Source organism: Carica papaya, chromosome 8, assembly GCF_054855325.1.
Source record: "Carica papaya isolate Zhongbai chromosome 8, ASM5485532v1, whole genome shotgun sequence".
Lineage (NCBI taxonomy): Eukaryota > Viridiplantae > Streptophyta > Magnoliopsida > Brassicales > Caricaceae > Carica > Carica papaya.
This window is the reverse complement of record NC_142316.1, coordinates 8779670-8801241: the sequence shown is the minus strand read 5'-3', so window position 1 is coordinate 8801241 and position 21572 is coordinate 8779670.

Sequence of the window (21572 nt, the reverse complement as noted above, 5' to 3'; positions counted from 1 at the left end):
TGGGTTCGCGACTTTTCAACTTCTTCTAACTTTCTCTCAATCGTTAACTCTCATATCACTTATTGTGAAAATTAATCCTCAAAACTCGTATAATCACAGTAAAGTAAAAGTGGAATGAGAAAAGATACAAGATTTGATATGGTTCAACAAGTGTGCCTACATTCATGGGTAAGATCGAGAAAAAAAATTTCGTTATAATCAAATGAGAGTACATCAACAATAAAGTTATAGAACTATATATAGAGGAACTATGAGAGTATTCACTCACTCACTCTTGAAAGCTTGGAAGCTATAAAACAAGAATACTTGAATTTTATTGCTATAAAATTTTTGAATGCCTACAACTCTAAATTAAATGTCTATTTATAGTACAGGTCATGTAAATAATAAGGAAAAAATTCTCTTAAATTAATCAAAAAATTATATAAAAAAATAAATCTAAAGTATAATGGGAGAACTAGCACAATTAAAAAAGTTATTTTCTAAAATATGATAGATATGATCTCTCTTTTTAAATAGAAGATATCTTAATTAATGGGGACTGATTTAAGGGGAATAAAATTAGAAAATTAGGGCTAGCCATTAAAAAAGCAAGATGGCTGCCCATTTAAGTCCTAAACCATGAGATTTGGCTCTTAAATGAGTTTTCCTTTTTTTTAATCAATTTACAATTTTAGGAGCATATTTTCCTTTTGGTTGATTCTCCTCCCTTAAGGAAAATTCCTTTCTCTTGTCTTGTTTGTTTCCCTCTTGCACTTGGAGTGAATTGTATATACCATTATACCCTTGAGTTAATAGCCTTGTTATCGTCTTTTCTTGGGCTTTTTTATTAGGTCCAAGCCCATCTTCCTCACTAATCCATGTTTGAACAAAAGGTTGAAAGGCTTGTTACAATCTTTTAGCTCTTTCCCTTATAATGGTCCCACTCGGTATTGAGATGTCTTCGTCATCATTCCTCTTTTAGTCGCCAACTTATTCGTTCTTTTGGGCTTGGCCACCATTCATCTTCTCTTGATCGTCCTTTTCATGATCCATGTCTATGCTCACATCATCCCCTCCCTCTTCAAAAAAATTCATCCTCAAATTTAGACCTTCATCAAAAAAAGAAAGATCAGGAACCTTAAATATAGCAGACACACCGTACTCACTTGGAATACCAATTTTCTAGGCATTGTCATTGACACATTCTAGGACTTGAAAAGGTCTATCTCCTCGAGGGTCAAAGTTAGATTTTTGTTGATTGGAAAGTCTTTCATTTCACTTATGAACCCATACCCAATTGTCAGGTTAAAAAACTACTTGTTTCCTTCCTTTATTGGCATATTGTGTAAGGATTTATTTTTCTTCTAGATATACTACTTGGCATTCTCATATATGGATTTAAGAAGTCATGTTCTCTGCTAACCATTTGTGTCCTAAATTTCCTGCAAAGGATAAGGTGTGAGGTCCAATAAAGTGAATGGATTAAAACCATAAATAGTCTGAAAAGGAGAAAACCTTGTAGACGTGTGAATGCTCTTATTACATAAAAATTCTACCATAGGCAAACAATCCTTCCATGTCAAATTTTGGCTAATTATAGCCCTTAAAAAGGATTCTAGGATCCTATTAATAACCCCAGTCTGACCATCAGTTCGAGGGTAACATGCAGTAGAGAATAATAGCTTAGTTTCTAATTTATCACACAAAACTCTCCAAAAGTGACTAAAGAATTTTACATCTCTATCACTCAAAATAGTCTTAAAAATGTCATGAAGTCTCACAATATCTCTAAAAAATAAATTTGTGATATTTATCACATCATCAGTCTTATGGCCCACAATGAAGTGTGTCATCTTACTAAATATATCCACGATAAAAATTATCCTATCACTCTCTCTCCTGGTCATAAGTAATCTTAATACAAAATCCATAGATATATTTATCCAAGGTGTTGTAGGTACAAGCAAAGTTACATGTAATCCATGAGGTAAAATCCTATATTTAGCCTGCTTATATGCAATGCATTTACTACAAATGTGTTCAACACCTTTTCTCATGTTAGGGCGATAAAAATGTTCATGCAATATGTATAGAGTTTTAGCTATCCCAAAATTCCCCATCAATTTCTCACCATGAGTCTCCTATACCTTTAATTCCCTAAGTGAACAGTTGGGCACAAATAGATTACAATTCCTAAGGAGAAAACCACCATACTTATAAAACTTATGAAATACAAAATGCTCATATGCATGACAAAGAGTGAAAAAATTATTATCATTAGTATACATCTCCTTAATATATTCAAATCCTAATAAGTTAGAGCTAAATGTAGAAATCAAACTGCCTAATTAACCCCTCCCTCAAATTGAATCTACAACCTAAAAGGAATGCAAAAATAAAAATTGAAGAAACAAAAACGAGGGAAAGAAAGACGTTACGGACTTACTTGATAAGTTGATCTTAATTCATCGGCTTAACAAGACTTCAGAAAGCTCCTTAGCTCTGAAGAACTTGAAGAAGAAAATTAGCATAAAGCTAATTTAAAGAAAAGCTCAAAGCTTTAAATTTATTAATTCTCAAAGTTTTCCTTACAAAGCTTGAACTTAAGCCTTTATAAAGGCTTTTTATTTTCTATTTCTACTTGGAATAGTATTTAAGATTCATATCCAAACTCTTAGGATTTATTCTAACTAGAAAACAAACACTTAAATAATAAAATAATAGACACCTATCCTAATCTTAATTTAAATGCATAAAAATAAATGGGATAAATAATAAAATAATATTTTCTTCCTATCCAAATCTTCAAGGATCTTTATCTTCTTCAATCTTCAATTTTTAGTAGAATTCCTCCTCTAATTTGGCATCATTATCACATAAGATAATTATAGAAGTTTAGGACACCTTATAGACTTAGGAAAAGTGAGAAAACAAGTCCAAAAAATACTCACAAAGGGCAAGCCGCATAGGTAGCCAGCTGGGCACGCGGGCGAGCATATGGGTTACACAAGTGGGTTGTGCGAGTTGCATGGGTTTACTACGTGGGCTTGGATTGCACACGCGGGGGTCTCTGGGCGTGCGACCTGCCTCCTGCACACATACGCATTGCTGCGCACATGTTGCGCATGTCATGTGCATATATCAGTGCATGCTGGGCATGTGGGACTGTCTGTCTGAGCCTATTTACAGGTTGTTGTGTAGCCAGTTCATTGCACGCTTGAGTGTGTGTTATAGAACGTGCGAGTGTTGCTACACACACGTCCTACGTGTGTGGCTATGTGGGCTGAATATCTACATCTATGGGGGCCATATTTCGTAACTGTGAAGGCCCACACATATGTAGGCCATGGGTATCCATTCCCATACCATGTTCTGTGTTACCTCTTAGGTTGGGACTCATGGGCTGAGTCTTTCTTTAGCCGAACAGCCCAATAACTTCCTCAGTTCTTTTTTTTTTAATTTTGTCTCTTTTTAGACCGAGATTCAGGTGTACTTAATTCAGATTTACCGTCTTGGGCTTGTACCTTGATGGACTCAGTTTTTTCATTGTCTCTCCAGGATCACCTGCGAATATATCCAGGAAGCTCATTACCGTTTAACATTTTTCTTCCTTCAGTTGTCATAAAAACTCCTGTTGGTCATTTCCTCAGTTATTATTACATCATTATCCTCATCTTATTTATACATGATTACATAGGTCAATGATTTAATAAACTTGACCCATTTACCGTGATGACGGTTCAATTTACCTTGTCCCATCAAATATTTTAGGGATTCATAGTCTGTGTGGATTACAAACTCCTTTGACAATAAATAGTATTTTGATACCACTAATGCTCTCACCAAGGTGTACAACTTTTTATCGTAGGTTGAATATGTAACGGTCCCAGAATTTTAAAGGGAAATATATATATAAGAAAAATTCTAAGTGCGGAAGTGAAATAAAATTTTGATTAATATCCCTTACACAATAATCCAAACGTACTAAACGTATGAAAGAATAAACTAAATAAAGTAAATACTACAGATGAATGTTATAAATAAAACTATGAAATCTTTAGACATCTACTCGCTGTCTTCCTGCGGGACGGGCTTGAGGACCAAGTCTTCCTGATCTGAAATGGTTAAGTAAGGAATGAGCTACACTAACCCAGTAAAAATATCACACTATCTCACTGTCACAGAAGTAAAGGTTAGTAGAAAACAAAAATGACCAATGGAGCATAATTTATAACAAACTCATTTATCAATAATAAAAACATTTACTGTCCACTTACCTCGGTGAGATTCATGAAAATAACTTATGAGAAACAATAACATTATAAACATCATAAGATCATACACACTCTGTAACATAACACATATCATACTTTTGTATTTCAATCATCAGGCAACAAATTTCCTCTTTTATAAGCCTACTAGTATCCATAGGGATTCATAGGGGGTCCCCGCTACACGTGAACCATTCACATTAATAACTTAATTTCAGGGTCGTCCCCATACCTCGTCCGGTATGGGTGCCAAAATCATAAACCTTAATACTCCGTTCGGTATGAGGGTGAAACGGGCCGTCACCATACCTCGTCCGGTATGGGCGCCAAAACACATAAAGTCTTCATACCCCGTCCAATATGAGAGACTACGTTCTCGGTAGGATTCCCTATGGACCCGGTCTGTCCACCATCTCCTAGGATATCTAGTTAGGCTGTCGACATTATCCATTTATCAATTAATATACCTTTTTCCTATTTATCCTAGTCTCAATTATCCAATCAAACATAAACACATAAACTAGTAATGGACACCAAATAAGGCAACACAACATCGGCTTCACAATAATTCAATCCATAATAAATGAAACCGTGATTTATTGCATAAAAAATCATAGAATAAACACATCAGACACCATAATACATTTAAAACTGTAAAATAAATCAAACAACAACTGACCGAAAAATACATTAGATTCGAGCTCCATTAGCAACCTTAATTAATTATACATATCTATCAATTCACAACATACCATTTTATCATTTATTAAGCTTTAATGCCGTAATAGGAAATAGGGTAAGAGATCCTTACTTATTTCGGCGTCTGAAATCGGGTTCTCACTGCGCCTACGGGCAGTCCTTAGATTCTATGAATTTTTTTCCAAGAACTGAAACCCACTTCCAGTACCTGCACGTGTCCCGAAAAAACTCAAAATCAGACTCAGGACCTACTCGGCCAATTTTGAAATTCTGGCACGGCGGCGATCCGCCTCGAATTGGCCGTTTCTGGCCATTTTCGGTCGAATTCAGTCAAACTTGCATTGGTTCCTGTGATAAAACACCCATAGGGCCTTCGATGGGCCAAAAAAATACAAAAAATCGAGATTTACCGACGACGGAGCTCTCGGGTGCGGCGGCTCATCCGGTGCGAGTCGCGATTTGGTGATTTGCTCCGGTCAATCTGTAGAGAAAAGGACAGTGGTCACAGTGGTATAAAAATTACATCGAACGGGAATCAGGAAGAGCCTCATCGGAGGCAAAAATCGAGGAAACCTGCGGTGGCGCCGCTGGGCTTCGGCAATATTTTTCGGCCAATTGGCCAGTGGTTTGGCTCCGATTTGACTACAGGTGGATTTAGCATCGAAAACTGAGCCAATGGGAGAAATTTTACCTTGTTTGGCGGTCGAAAAGTGCTCCGGTGCAGCGGCGGGTGGCGGCGGCCGATTTCTTCGGTGGCTGGGTCGTCTTCTCCGGCGAGGGCTCTGGCGGCTAGGGTTTGGGTTTGGGTGTGAGTGAGGTTATTTATAACATTCTCCTTTTAATCTGAGCTGTCCATCATGATTTAATCTGGACCATCCGATCGCGGTTAAATTGAAAATGAATCTAGGTCGTCCATTGCGATGCGATCTGGACCGTCCGTGCGTGATTCAATCTACGCCGTCTGCACGCATGAGATCTGGGCCGTCCGCATGCGCTTTTGATCCGGGTCGTCCGTGCGCGCGGGAACAGAGCTGGGTCGTTCGATCGCGCGCACGCGGATCGCCTATGCGACTCCGTCCCGCGTGGCTCCCTGCGTCAGTGTCCCTGCCACGCAGCGTGTCCTGGTTGGCCGGGGCTGCTGACCGGACTTCTGATATGGCATTATTTTTTAAAATTGTATTTTGACCCCTGATTTTCGATTTTCTTTTCAAAAATACCCCAAAAATCCAAATTTTCATCCTTCTATTTCTATTAATTTAAATTAAATTAAATTAAAACATATAATTATTACAAAATAAATTAATTATTAAAATGAAATAAAACCAAAATAATTCCAAAAAAAAATAATAATAAAAGGTTTGGGTGTTACAGAAAAGTTCAATGGTACGCCATAAAGTTTCTCAGTTAAATAAGCCACGGGGCGCCCTTCCTACATCAAAGCAGGTAAAGCTCAAAAGTTTCGTTAAAATAAGGTAAAGTTAAAATAGGTTCATAATATAATTTATCTTTCAATAAAGTAAAAACATGCTCTTGTTTTTTAGTTGATACAAACTTTGTATTTTTTTTTACTAATTCATTCAATGGTGATGCAATGGAATAAAAATCCCTAACAAACATGTGGTAGAACCTCACCAAACCATGAAAACTTCTTACCTCACTTGCTAATGTCAGGGTAGGTCATTTTGTAATTACTTTTACCTTAACCTCATCTACTTCAATGTCCTATGCACTAACTATAAACCCCAAAAATATCAATTTTTCACTGCAAAAAATATGTATGACATCCTAAATGCTAATTAAAGCATAAAGGTACCAAATACATAAACATATTACGAGTTCATATAAGATAAATGTATGCAACGGAATAAATAATTATAATCCCTTACAAAATAATAATAGAGTTCCATACAACACTGAGGCAGAAACAAAATTAATTACAAGTCTCAACAAAATATGGACTCATCAAAGTGCGAGACTATTATGCACTCAAAATGGTTCATGGATCCACGAGATCCTTAAAGACATTAAGAGGAAGATCTACGATCAGTTCCTCACAATTTTCCTCATTTGGAGGGGGCATAGAAAGGATTGGGTTCCATATACTCAGTAACGAAAATAACATTTAAATAACGTCATCAAGATTTCAGCGGTAATTAAAACTGAATTACAGTACCATTATAACTTACCATCATGAGTCATGTCAGGAGTTCTTTATTAATTACGAAAATAATTTATTCTATTAAAAAAATCAAATTCATCATGTCATAGTCATATCGTATCAATCAAATTAATTATTTTGAAAATAGAGAAAATCAAATAAATCATGACATGCTCTTTATTTCATTTTATTCTTTGCGCGAAGTTGTTCCGACTTTTATCTACTAAGGGCAATATAGATTTCCGACTACCCATGTGGAATGACCAATTAAATTCATGTTATAACAGTAATTTACGGCTTGCCAAACTAACAATACATTTACGGCTTGTCAAACTATGCCACGATCTATGACTACGGTCAGGCCAACTATAGTAGTCATACATATAAACTATGGTCACAGTTCTACTTCGTCAAATGTGACCCCTGCAATCATATCACTTCACCACTGTCGTCAGAGGGTACACTGTCATACACAGGGAATGGTCATCTCACATACTTTCAGACCAGATTGCGAGAGAAACAAAAACTCCTCAAAGATAAAAAGTCTAACGAAATATTTTATGAATCATTCATGCTGATAACGATATATATTCTTCATGCTTAAATATCACCTCATGCTTGATTACTTCACTATCGAATAATATATCATGCATCAATGTTTATCACAAGCTTTTAATTATTTTAGTTAAACATGCGAATAATTGATTTATATAAGTTCATATAAATATGCATTAACATGTAATAATTTTATTTAAGGATATAAGATTAAGCATGCAACCATTTAATATAGAAATACTTCTCAATATGTTAAAAGAAAATACTAAATTCTTTACTGAAACCTTGGTGTTTCTTACGCATTTTTCTTCTTCTTTTCTACTCATTCTCTCTCTAAATATCCCTTTCTCTCTCTAAAACCCTTCGGTGGATGAAAGAATAAAGTGGGAGTGGTAAGAGAATATGAAGAAGGGGTCCCTATTTATAGAAAAAATGGATCGTTAGATTTGCACCAAGTAGAAAAATCTTACAATGAGAGAGAAAGTCAATGTGAAATAATGAGATATGATGACCAATGGATGTGACTGACAGATGGATAACGTGACGTGATAACAGCACAAAAATCAATGGCACGTCACTCAAATTACGGCGGCAAGTCGTCGATGCGATGGTGGGCTGCCGTTTCATCAAGCCTCGCATTGCTGGCCTAGCTCGCCGTGGACAGCGTGCACAAGGCACGTGGAGTCGTGTTCAGACAGCACCTCGTGTGCTGCTTTGATGGGATGTGCACACAGGCACACGTCTTATGTTGGTCGCACTCGTGCATGCACGCGCGACAAACGAAGCCCGTGTGGGTGGGGTCTTCCCGTGGGCATTCTAGTAGGATTTTATGTTATTTCTCCTATATTTTTTCTTGAAATCTTTTTAATTGAATTTAAAAATAATTTATCAACAAATAAATTAATAAAAATAATTTTAATAATTATTTAAACTAAACAAATACGAAACTATAATATGAAATTCATCCATAAATTTTAAATAAAAAATTTAAAGAGTTTAAATGGTCTTAAGCCTCGAATAAATAGGAGTTCACATTACAAATTAAGCACGAAGGTTTTCAGGGTGTTTTAATCCCCCTACCTTAGAAAATTTGGTCCCCCAAATATGTTGGGAATAGGTCAGAAAACTTCTCTCGCATTTCACTTTCTAGTTCCCATGTCACCTCCTCTGGAGTATGGTGTTGCCACTGCACCTTCACCATTGGGATGCTCTAATTGCGTAAAACCTTATTAGCCCAATCAAGGATTTCTGCAAAAAGCTCCTCATAAGTCATATACGCTTGAACCTACATTTCTTGATGAAGAATAATGTGAGAAGAATCAGGGTAGCACTTTTTGAGCATGAATACACGGAAAATATCTTACAAATCTACAAACTCGGGAGATAGAGCGAGGTTTTATGCCACAGGTCCGACATGTTCCACGATCTAAAAAAGTCCCACATAACGGGGTTCAACTTACCCTTCTTATTAAACCACATTTTGTCCTTGTAAGGGAAGATCTTAAGGAAGACTTGATCCCCAACAGCAAACTTTAGGGGTCTTCTAACGGTTGTCGGTATAGCTTTTCTGGCAAATCTGAGTGGTAGCTAGGTTCCTTCGGATAATGGTGAATTTTTCGATAATCTCTTAAATGTAGTCTAGTCCTAAATGACGCTAGTTTTCAACTTCGTTCCAGTAAGTAGTAGAATGGCAAGGCCTACCATACAAGTCTTCATACGGAGTCATGCCGATACTGGAATAATAATTTTTATTATAAGCAAATTCACACAAGGAAAGGTACTCGTACCACATATCACTAAAGTTGAGGACACAAGTACATAACATATCTCTGAGTGTCTGGATAGTACATTCAGATTTACCATCGGTTTGAGAATGATAGGCAATGCTGAAGTAAAATCCCGAACCAATTGCTTCTTAGAAACTGTCCCAAAAATGAGAGGTGAATCGAGGATCTTTGTATGATACAATAGATGTGGGAATGCCATGTAGTTCGAACAATCTCTTCGACGTATAGGTGGGCTAATCTGCTAGTGGGATATGTGGTTCTGATTAGAAAATAATTAGCGGTCTTGATCAAACTACCAGCGATGATCCATATTATATTACAACAAGAACAGGTTCTGGGTAAACTAGTGACAAAATCCATGGTCATATGCTCCCACTTCCACTTCGAAATAGGAAGGCCTTACAACAAATCATCGGGTCTTTGGTGTTCAGCCTTAACTCTCTGACAAATAAGAGATAGAGAGGCATAGTCGACAATGTCTTTCTTCATTTCAGGCCACTAATATTGACACATTAGGTACCAGTACATTTTGGTACTTCCAGGGTGGATAGACAATTTGGAGGCATGGGTAGCCTTGAGAACATCCGTCCTAATAGTGGCGGGGACCCAAATATGATCTTGAAATCTGTAAATTCATCAGAAGTAAACTTACTCAAATTCTTGGTTATTTCTAGGTCGCTGGATTGAGCTTCCCAAATCTTCATTAAAAGATCAGGCAAAGCTCATATATGGGCGAGGTAGGCACCATTGCCATAATGGCTAAGGCAAAGTGCCTGTATAGCATCAATTAATTTCTAGCTGGAGGCCATGGTTTGGGCCAACAAATTAGAATCCTTCCAATTCAGAGTATCAGCAACTACATTACCTCTATCAGGGTGGTAGATGATCTTGCAGTCGTAGTCCTTCAGGAGGTTCATTCAACGTCTTTATCTCATATTTAATTCCCTCTGTGAAAACATATACTTCAACTCTTATGATTAGTATAGATTTCAAATGTCTGACCATACAGATAATGATGTCATATCTTCAAGGCAAAGACTATGGTCGTCAACTCTAAGTCATGAGTGGAGTAGTTACGCTCATGGGGCTGTAGTTGTCTAAATCCATAAGCAACTACCCGATCGTGCTGCATCAAAATACATTCTAAACTCATGTCGGATGCATTACAATAAACTTGAAATCTTCAAGTACTCTCGAGAAGGATCAATACTGGAGCAGAGGTGAGACGATACTTCAATTCAACAAAACTTTCATCACATTCAAAGTCTCAAATAACAGATACACCATTCTTGGTGTGATGGGTCAACGGAGCTGCAATCTTGGAGAACTTGTCGATGAATTGCCGATAATAACTTGTCAAACTAAGGAAACTGCGTACCTCAACAACATTTGTTACCAAGTTCAAGGTTATCACTGTTTTAACCTTGGATGGACCCACAGAAACTCTTTTGCCAGAAATTACATGGCCAAGGAAGAAGACTCGATCCAACCAAAAAGAGCAATTGCTTAACTTAACATATAAGTGATTCTAGTGGAGGGTTTCTAATACCCAAGACAAGCGAGTTGCATGTTCCTCATGACTCTTAGAATATACTAGAATGTCAACAACGAACACGATGACGTATTGATCCAGTGCATGCCAAAAAACTTATTCATAAGATCCATAAAAATAGCAGGGGCACTAGTTAGTCCAAACGACATAACCTTAAACTCGTACTAACCATATCGACATCAAAAATTCATCTTTAAAAGATCTACTTCTTTGACTATCAACTGGTAGTACCTCAATCTGAGATTGATCTTCAAGAAAACTATAGCACCTTGCAACTGATTGAAGAGATCATCAATATGAGGTAAATGATACTTACTTTTCATAGTTACACAGTTGAACTCTTTGTAGTCTATACATAATCAGAGGGAATCATCTTTCTTCTTCATGAATAACACTGGGGCACCTTAAGGGGAATGACGGGGGATTTTTAACCAAGAAGTTTGAAGAGCTGGTTTTTAAGTTCCATGTGCTTAGTGCGACTCATGTGATAAGCAGGTTTTGAGATAGGTTGTGTTATAAGAAGTAAATCGATGGAAAATTCTCTTTCTTAGGGGAGATAGATTAGGTAGTTCCTCCAAAAAGACATCCAAAAAGTTACAAATAAAAAAAATGGTGTATACGCCAGGATCAACATCCATATTCTTGTTTATTTAGATGTTAGAAAATAACAAAACAAAATTTATAAGATTTTTATTTCATTTTTGGTGAACGCAAAGTTATAATCTTTTTTTCACAATAAATGTTTGCTTTATACTTCTCTAACCAATCTATACTTAAAATAACATCAGGTCCTAAAAAATCTAGAAGTATAAGGTCTACTAACAATTTTACTCTTAAAGCTTTTATTTTACAATTTTTATACATAGAATGAGCCTCTAAAAGACCTCTAGAGGGAGTTTCTATTGCTAATACTTTATTTAAAAATTCAGACCTAATATCTAAGTTACAAGCAAAAGTACAAAAAATAAAGGAGTGGGTAGCACCTGTATCAATCAGAGTTCAAGTAAAAGTGACATCAATAGAAAGCATATCTTGGATAAAAGTAGGAGTGGTGAGGGTACTAAGTTCATCAAGGTGGTACACACGACCCTCAGCTACTGATCTGGTCATGTCCTTCAGCTGCTGAGGACAGTCTTTCACAAACTGTTGAGTGCTTCAGCACGTATAGCAGACATTGTCAAACACCAACATGGCTAATCACCATGCAAGCTTCCACAATGCTGACATGATTGAGTAGGTCGAACATGGTGTCCAGTAGGTGGAGGTAAAGTAGAGGGAAGGGCAATTAAGAGTCATTTATCATAATGGGCACTAACTATGTTAGGGAGTCTTTTTCTTGGTTGTTTGGGGTTGGTGTTGTTATTGCTGGGTATGCACTTGGGCAATGGGTTGGTGCTAGGTCGAGATGAGATTTTTGGCTAACTGGGCATGTTCCAGCACTTTGGCATATGAGATGGGTCTCAGCATCGCGACTCAATCATAAATATCGGTACGGAGGCCCTTCAAAAACTTCTTATCCTTACGACTCTCAAGGGTGACCATTAGTAGGGCAAACCTAAACAACTGGACAAATTGGCCTGCATATTGGGCAATCGTCAAATTTTCCTAACAAAGATCTTGAAATTCCTCTTTCTTCTTTCGAATATAGACATGGAAGAAGTTTTCAAAGAAAAAATCTATGAAAACCTCCTAAGTGGTAGTGGTAAGTAGGATTTCTTTCTTAAGCTACCACAAATATTTCACTTCACCGGTTAGCATGAAGGCTCCTAGGGGAACCTTTTATTCCTCAATTAGGTTTAAGATAGAGAAAAGTTCCTTTAAAATGGAGTGGGTTAAGTTTCCTAAACTCTTTTATATTGTAGGAGATAGACATCTCGGCTGGGCAATAGTCAAGGGCAGGGAGGTGTTAACATTGGTTTGCTCAGTTTTGGCCTACAGTTATGATTATACCCTGGATAGCTCAGAAGAGCTCGGTAAATTCACTCTACAGAAAGTCTTTCTCGAGTCATTTCTACAAGAAAAAAAAATACGAGTTGGTAGTCTAGTTTTTAAAAGAAGACAAATCCTAAGTATCTTATAAGGGTTTCCTAATTATAGCTTTAGTTGTAAGGGATTATTCTGTGTGACCTGCTCTAATACCATTTATAACATCCCAAATGCTAATTAAAGCATAAGGGCATCAGATATAGAAATAGATTACGAGTGCATATAAGATAAATGCATGCAGCGAAATAAATAATTACAATCTCTTATAAAATAATAATAGAGTTCCATACAACATTGAGGCAGAAATAAAATTAATTACAAGCCTCAACAAAACATAGACTCATCAAAGTGCGGGACTACTATGCACTCATAACGGTTAATGGATCCATGGGATCCTCAAAGGCTTTAAAGAGTAGATCAACGATTGGTTCCTCACTATCTTCCTCATTTGGAGGGGTCATGGAAATGGGTGAGTTTCATATACTCAATAAGGAAAACAGTACTTAAATAACATCACTAAGACTTCAAAGGTAATTAAAATTAAAATGAAGTACAATGATTACTTACCATCATGAGTCATGTTAGGGATTCTTTATTAATTACGAAAATAGTTTATTTTATTAAAAAAAATCAAATCCATCATGTCATATTCATATCATATCCATCAAATTAATCATGCTAAAAATAGAAAAAATCAAATAAATCATGATATGCTCTTTATTCTATTTTATTCTTTGTGCGAAGTAGTTCCGACTTCCGTCTATTGAGGGCAATACGAATTTCAGACTACCCATGTAGAATGACCAATTCAATTCATGTTATAATAGCAATTTGTGGCTTGCCAAACTAACAGTTCATTTACGGCTTACCAAACCATGACACGATCAATGGTCATGGTAATGCCAACCACAGTGGTCCTACATGTAAACTACGACCATGACCATTCTTTGCTAAAGGTGACCCTTACAATCATATCGCATCACCACTCTCGTTAGAGGGTATGTCGTCATTCACAAGGAGTAGTTCTCTCACGTTTTTTCAAACCAGATAAGGGGAGAAATAGAAACTTCTCATAGATAAAAAGTCTAACAAAATATTTTATGAATCAAGCATGTTGAAAATGATACATATTCCTCATGCTTAAATATCACTTCATGCTTGATTACTTCACCATTGTACAATATATCATGCATCAATGTTTATCACAAGCTTTTAATCATTTAGTTAAACATGTGAATAATCAATTTTTTTAAGTTTATATAAACATGCATTAACATATAACAATTTTATTTACACATATAAGATTAAGAATGAAACCATTTAATTTAAAATTTCGTTAATTTAATCTAGAAATATTCATCAATATATTAAAAGTAAATACTAAATTCTTTACCAAAACCTTGGTATTTCCTATGCCTTTTTTTTCTTATTTTGTCATCCTTCTCTCTCTAAATATTTCTCTCTCCCTAAAATCCTTTGGTGAATGAAAGAATAAAATGGGAGTGGTGAGGAAATATGAAGAGAGGTTCCCTATTTATAAAAAATTGGAACTGTTAAATTTACACCAAATGGCAAAATCTTGTGAGGAGAGAGAAAGTCAAGGTGAAATGATGAGATGTGACGACCAACGGATGAATAACGTGACGTGACAGTAATGTGAAAATTGGAGGCTTGTCACCCAAACATCGGCAGCTCATTGCCCAAGTGATGATGATATGCCACCCAAGCCACCAACTGTTCGCACTGCCTGAGGCAGCACTTGCTCTCCCAGCCTAACGCGTGCTGTAGGCCTAACTTGTCATACGCGAAAGCCTACCGCATGGACGGTGGGTGCACACGGCTCATGGAGCTGTGCACAGATCACACCTCACGCCTTGCGTAGATGGGACGTGCGCACAAGCACACGTCCTTTGATGGTCGCCCACGTGTGGAGCGCGAAGCCTGCATGAACAAGATCTTTCCCCTGGGCATTCCCATGGGATTTTCTGTTGTTTCTCCTCTGTTTTTCCCTTTAAAAAATTGAATTAAATTTAAAAATAAATTATCAACAAATAAATTAATAAAAATATTTTTAATAATTATTTAAACTAAATAAATACGTTTATCCAGAAATTTTAAATACGAAATTTAAAAGGTTTAAATGGCTTTAGTGTTCGAATAAATAGGGGTTCCAATTACAAATTAAGCACGAAGGTTTTTGGGGTATTACAATACACTTCCTGGCATTGGCATACAACTGTTTTTTTCCTAAGGACGTCAAGGACAAACCTGATATGCTAAAGGTGATCCTTTAAAGATTTATTATAAATTAAAAAATCATTAAAGTAAACTATAATAAATTTACCTAGAAAAGGTTGTAGAACATGATTCATAAGTCTCATGAAGATGCTAGGGGCATTTAATAACCGAGAAGGCATTACTAACCATTCATACCACCCATACTTAGTTTTAAAGACAGTTTTTCACTCATCTCTAGGTTTCATACTAATCTGGTGGTATCCACTCTTAAGGTATATCTTAGTAAAAATAGTATATCCACTCAATTCATCCAAGATATCATCTAAACTAGGAATAGAGTGTTGACATTTTACCTTAATTTTGTTAACGACTCAACAATCTACACACATTCTCCAGAAACTATCCTTTTCAGGCACAAGCAATACTGGAACAACACAAGGGCTCAAACTCTCTCACACGTCCCTTACCTAATAACTCCTCTAATTGTCATTGAAGTTCTTTTGTCTCCTCAAGATTACTTTGGTAGATTAAGTGGTTGGGAATTGAGGCACCAAGGATAAAATCTATCTAATGTTCGATCCATTATAGTGGTGGTAGACTATCCAAAATCTCCTCTTGGAACACATATTCATATTCCTGCAAAAGAGAAAAAATAGAACAAGGCAAAAAAGAATTAAGGTCAGAAAAAATTAGATAAGTTTTATTGCACTGAGGTACAATTAAGCTTTTCTTCTCATAGAACACTCTTCTCACTTCTCTCTCCGTTACATATAAATACTCTTTTCTTTTCTCTATTTCACTCTCTCTCATCTGGTCCTCTTTAATTTTTAGGCCTCTTTTACACTCGATGGCCTTTCTTTATTTTTTCAGGCTCTTTTTCTCTTAGTTGGTCATTCTTTTTCTTTTTGCCGTCTTTTCTTTCTTTCTTTTTTTCTTTATCTAAATGTTCTTCAAATGACTTTTTTATTTTGATTTGATCAACATAAACCTCTTTTAGGGATATAGTGTTAGAATGTGCTTAAGGCCATCTAGACATAAAGAGTATTAAATTTTAAATCCATCGTGGTGTACATATCTCTCATATTGTTATGGTCATCCAAGCATGAGATAACTAATGTGCATGGGAATGATATCACAACACACCTCATCTTTATACTTGCCTACGGAGAAAAGGATCTTGACTTACTTATGTACCTTTCCTTTTCCACATACATTGAGCTAATGTATTATATAAGTGTTAGAGTATTAAGTACATGACAATCTTAATTCTTTAACTAGCAAAGTACTAGCGATATTAAAATAACTACCTCCATCTATGATCATACCGCATACCTTCCCATTCACATAACATTTGGTGTGGAAGATTTTTTTCTTTGATCATTCCTTGTCTCTTTAGATTGCATATTCAGGACTCTCTGAACAACCAATATCTCACCCTACACTGGGGCTACTAAATTATCTTCACAATCATTTAGTGATGTTCTACTATCATTATCATTGTTGTACTCACTAACACTCTTTATCTCACCAATGTCTCGCAATAATATTATCTTTTTGTTAGGGCATTACAAAGCGATGTGTCTAACTTCAAGGCACCTAAAACACTTAATAGAACTTTGTTTTTGAGTAGTAGGTGGTGGTTTAGGGTTATCTTTAAATTCAGTAGAGCTGGGTTTGTCCCTCCTTTCTTCAAATCTCTTTCTCTCCTCCTTTTTAGGTTATATAGAACTAAACTGACGGGTAGACTAAGAATTATTTATGGAAGAACCTCTATACTTCAACTGTCTCTCAATCTTCATAGCCATGTGTACTGTATCATCCAGATCTATGTAGTGATGTTGTTCCACAACATTGGCAATCTCCTAATTCAGGCCACTCAAAAATCTAACTATGGTGGCTTTTAAACTCTCATAAACTCTGGCCTCGGCATTGTCATTTCCACCTCTTTATAGTAATCTTCTAGTGCAATTATCTACTATAATAAGATGGGACAAACCTCTTTCTCATGATGGACTTTATTTCTCTTGAAATGGATACAGGTTGGTCTCTATCTCTCCTCCTAAGGGTGGTCATTTGATCCCACCAAACAAGTGCATAATTTGTTAACTTAATTGCTACTAGCTTTACTTTCTTAGCTTCACTTTAGTTGTGGCAGTCAAAGATCAATTCTACCTTCCGTTTCCACTTGAGGTAGGTCTTTATATCATTCATGCCTTTGAACAAGGTTATCTGCATCTTGATAGATTTGGTGTCATCATCTTCCCTTTGGATTTCTCTTCTATCGACATCACTATTATCACCATAGAACTCATCATCGTCCTAGCAGTATCGGCATTTGGGATGGTTATGGATCATTCTTCCATCTCTCTCATCCATCATTGTTATACCTCCAATGGTTAAGCTCAGTCTATTGTACATATCATCCATCCTGGCTTTCATGCGTTCTTCCAAGGTGATAGGTTGGTTGGCTTCACTAGGTTGTGACATATCTACAAAAAGATATTAATAGAAAAAGAAAAGTAATCACTCCCTCACAATCACTCATGTTACCTCTCATATCTTCTTTCGTCAAGTTGAGTGTCAGAATTGGATCTCTTGAATCAAGATAACAAGGTTGTCTTTAAGACTCTACAAAGAATCTTAAAGGAATCTTGTTCTCTAAAAGTTCAGAAGTAAGCACATAGAAGAAGAATAAGCACATAGAAGAAGAATATGTGATGTTTTTATGCTTATAGCTAAGTAGCTAAAATGTAATTAACCACTTAGATGCGTAAGGGAATTAGAGCACTCAAGAAAAATGAAATGAGGAGTAGAAAAAAACAATGATGGATTTAAAGTGTCAAAGATTTGATTAATCCCTATGGATATAACCGGAAAGCTATACCTAATTATTCTACCTAGATTATGGATACGCTCTAAAACTGACTTGAGTTTTTATTATGCAGATGTTAATGCAGGATGTTTGAATACAATGCTAAAAAACAAAGTGGAAAACAAGGGGAATCAAGCATTTTTTAGAAAAAAAATTGGAATTTGACATTGGGATGTGTGACCTTGCTTATTGGCGACTTCGTTGAATTTTTTTCTAACCAAGCTTCTAAGCTCTTTTGTGGTTGACTTGCCTTCCTAAAGGGCAATCAGTCTTTCTAGAATTTTTTTTTACATATTTATTTTTCGCATAATGTCTTTTTTTATTGTAATAACATAATTTAACATTGCTTTGTAATAATTGAAAGAATTAGCATCTTATGCAATGAGTGTCAATTTAATGCAAAAGCCAAATACAAATAGTAAATTGAAAAGATAGTAGATTTACCAGAAGCTAAACTTTAATACCATCTAATGCAGAATCTAGGATTAATAACACAATCTAAAACCCTACATATACGTCAACAATCAGAAACTCAAAACTTTAAGTAAATCATCCATACTTGACCTCCACTTAATAAGGGAGTGAAAACCAAGTTTATAGGGAAAGAAATAAAGGACTAAAATTAAAAAAATGCCACGAGACTTACCTCAATAAGTGATCTCAATTTCTAGCACAAGTCAATCGAAGACCTATTCACTCACTCTTGAAAGATTGGAAGCTTAAAAAAAAGAATACTTGAATTTTATTGCTATAAAATCTTTGAATACCTACAACTCTAAATTAAAGGCCTATTTATAGTGTAGGTTATGTAAATAATAAGAAAAATAATCTCATAAATTAATAACAAAATTACATAAGAAAATAAATGTAGAGTAGAATAGAAAAACTAGCAAAACTAAGAGGATTGTTTTCTAAAATATGATAGATATTATCTCATTTTTTAAATAAAAGATATCTTAATCAATGGGGACAAATTTAGGAGGAATAAAATTGGAAAATTAGGACTAGCCATTAAAAGAGCAAGATTGCCACCCATTTATTTCCTTAATCGTGAGACTTGGCTCTTAAATGAGTTTTCCTCCTTTCTTCAATCAACTTGTAGTTTTATGAGCATCTTCCTCTTTTGGTTGATTCTCCTCCCTTAAGGGAAATTCCTTTCCTTTTTCTTGTTTGTTTTCCTCTTGCACTTAGAGGGAATTGTATATACCATTATACCCTTGGGTTAATGGCCTTATTGTCCTCTTTCTTTGGGCTTTTTTAGTGGGTCCAAGCCCATTTTCCTCACTAATCCACACTTGGACAAATAGTTAAAAGACTTGTTGTAATGTTTTAGCTCTTCCCCTTATAATGGGCCCACTTAGCATTGAGATATCTTCTTTATCCTTCCTCTCTTGGCCAAAAAATTTATCCATTCTTTTGGGCTTGGACACCACTCATCATCTCTTGGTCATTTTTTTATGATCCATGTGCATGTTCATATCACTTTATGCTTATGGAACCTGTCTATATGATTTTTAAATGAATTATGTCATTTTTTCCTTTGACCCCAAATTGTTTTCTACAATAACTACAAGTAGCTTTCCAACCATTATTTGTTTTATTTTCTTAAAATAATCCCAAACTTTACTATTTAGGTGTCCTCTACTGCTTTGAGTACTACTGTCACTATCATGACCCTATGTTGATGATTCTAGACTACTAGGTATCAGTGACAACTTTATTGGAGTAACAAAAACATATGATTCTCAACTGAATTGTCTGTTATAACTAAGATTTTGTTAAATCCAGACTTCTAATTCTTAAACATAAAAGTTTGTAGCTCACTAATTAGTAATTATGTAATATAATACAATGTGTTCATAAGTAATTAGTGCCAAATTTTCAATATTAAGTATTCAAATAATTATTAATTTCTTTTTGACAAGTAAATATAACTTTTTCAATTTGACAATTAAAAGTAAATTTTGCTTTAGTATTTTGCACATATTAAGTTTGTCTATGAAATTTATAACTAAAATTATGTCATAATTTTTTACCTAAATTTAATATGTCCATAAATAATTTCATGAAGTAACTTATATACTAATTTTGTACCTAATTTTAATATCTTTATAAATAATATCATATAGTGACACTAACAAATTAAGTTAGTAGAACTTGAACTTCATATTCTAAATTTCTTTTTAATGAATCCCACTCAACAGTAAAAAAATATTTTATACTAAATAGAAGTAAAAAATAGAAATTCTATAATAATTGAAAGATTCAAAACTAATTATAAACATAAATAGAACCTCATACTACTTTTTTTGCTTTGTTATGTAGCTTCTTACTATGTAAAGACCCAGAACCTTAAAGGAAATAAATTTATAATTTAAATGAGGAAGAGAACAATAGAGTTAGGGTTTACATTCCTTACACAATAATTTAGAATACCTAATAGGACTACGAGAATGTCACTTCTAAAAGACAAATGGTAATTAAAGAAAAAAATGAATAAATAAGCATCTTAGGACAACCTTCATTTGTACTTGAAGAGAGTCCGGTTGGTAAACTACTCATAACTCTCTTGCTGATCGGGAACTGGATCTTGGTCTTCTTGATCTGAAATGGTTAATAAAAAAGTGAGCTACACTAACATAATAAGAATATAATATTAATTACATATACATAAAACTGAATATTGGTAAAAATCAGAAAAATAACTAATGGAACCCTTGCTTTAACTTAAAGACGTTTGTTTGATACTTACCGTTATGAGTTTTTTAAAAAAAAATAACCTATGAAGATGTATATCCATACTACTTTTCATTTTCACATATAAGAGAACAAAAGACGAAAATTTTCCTTTCTTACTTGCTTACTGGTACACCTAGGGGTCCATAGGGATGTTCTCCTACTCATGAACCCAATATTCAATTTTAACATTTAACCAGTCATCCCCATACCCCGTCCAGTAATGGGCGCTAAACATTTCATCGCCTCGATACCCCGTCCAGTATGAGGGTGAACCATATCTCCCAAATTTTTTCGGTATGGGACTTTCCAGCTCCGTCCGACTAAGGTGATGTTCACGGTAGGGTTCCCTATGTATCGGGCCAGTTTGCCCTTTCCTTGGGTACCTAGTAAGTCTCTCATATAAAGATTCTCATTAAGCAAAACAACTAATAAACGCATACCAATACCTCATATTATATTTACAAATCAATTAGACGATATTTATGCAGATAATATAGCTTATCATAATAAGGGATCGAGTAACCAGATAATTGAATAAACTAGATAAATCGATAAGATCATTGAAACTATAAATTAAGAACAAGCATAATACGATAATAAGCAAGTAGAACAGTACATAAAATAAACAAGAAATCAGGAACATTGTGAACTAATCGGTTCTGTCTCCACTAGTGACTTGTAATTATTTTTAAGATTTTTTAACTTTTTACAAAAACACAAAATCATTCATCAT